General features: G+C 37.5%; 1 protein-coding gene across 1 annotated transcript in view; it reads right to left on the bottom strand.

Moving 5' to 3' along the window:
* LOC107578521 (CCR4-NOT transcription complex subunit 10-like) overlaps positions 1 to 809 on the bottom strand; it is a gene marked incomplete at its 3' end in the record, with an annotated part of 4170 nt that extends 3361 nt beyond the window's left edge. The window contains exons 1-2 of the mRNA XM_016264470.1: positions 794 to 809; positions 427 to 487 (exon numbers count right to left, since the gene is read on the bottom strand). The remainder of the gene's footprint in view (positions 1 to 426; positions 488 to 793) is intronic.
* Positions 810 to 1149: the final 340 nt, after the last annotated feature.

The raw sequence follows: 1149 nt of genomic DNA, 5'->3' as shown, positions 1-1149 counted from the left end.
TTATAATCGTGCTCTAGCAAACTATTCTACAGTAACTCAAACTTCCAGGGAAATTTTTATTTTTTTAAATAAAAATTTAAAGTTGTTAAAGCACAATAGTGGTGACACTGAAGTTATGCAACCTTTTTCTGCAATTAGTACAGCGGGGAAAAAATGCAGAGGGAACCAGTGTGATGGTAACTGCCAGGTTGGCCATCAAAATAAGTCATCACTGCTGCACTTGCTTTAAAGTTGTTTGGTTTTTACTGATTTTTATCATTCATCAGCTGGAATGAATCGCTCTGGAAGTCATTTTGACTAAGGCTTACTTGTTTTTTTTGTCTCGTTATCATGCATCCCACCATGCAAAAAACAATTTTAAGTAGGTAGCACCCCAACTATAATCAAGTCTTTAACCAAGTCTTTGAGTTTGGCCTCATCACATACCTGCATTTGATTTCCCTCTTGGATCACCCACTGTGAACTTCCAAAATTTCCACCGCAACAACTTTTGGAATATTAGAGACACAAGGTTAAATGTCATAAGTATTGATAAGATAATCTGATTCTGACTAATCTTTGGTGGCAAAACTGGACCCAGTTTATAGAAGGATTATTACTGAAAACGGATCTGCAGCATACATCTTTTGGTTACATTGAGACTCACTTTCCTTTACAAAGGCCTTAGAACATATATGCAATTCATGTAGAAACCACTAGATGTTAACAGTCTCAAAGAAATTTAACCAATCTGTCTCTGTCCACTGTTATTTAAAGCAATAAGCCATGAGAAATCCTGTAAAATCATTTTTACCACAGGTGTGTTCTTAGTAAAGGCGAATCACAGTTTCTCTGCTACATATTTCATTAGTGTATAGCAGCCATGCCCAACCCTGTTCCTGGAGATCTGTCTTCCTGCAGAGTTCAGGTCCAACCCCGATCAAACACAACTGAACCAACTAATTAGCATCTGAAGTAGCACTTGATAATTACAGACAGGTGTGTTTGATTAGGGTTGGAACTGAACTCTGCAGGAAGGTAGATCTCCAGGAACAGGGTTGGGCACCCCTGTTGTATAGACTAGTTAGTATAGCCAGTAAGTGTAGAATTGTGCCTGGATTCTTAAATTGCTATGGTATGCTAATATTTTACAAATTGCAAATGAAAAAG

This window comes from Sinocyclocheilus grahami, unplaced genomic scaffold (assembly GCF_001515645.1).
Source record: "Sinocyclocheilus grahami isolate Dianchi unplaced genomic scaffold, SAMN03320097.WGS_v1.1 scaffold10714.1, whole genome shotgun sequence".
NCBI lineage: Eukaryota > Metazoa > Chordata > Actinopteri > Cypriniformes > Cyprinidae > Sinocyclocheilus > Sinocyclocheilus grahami.
The sequence above is the reverse complement of the archived record's forward strand: the minus strand, read 5'-3'. Positions and strand labels throughout refer to the sequence as shown.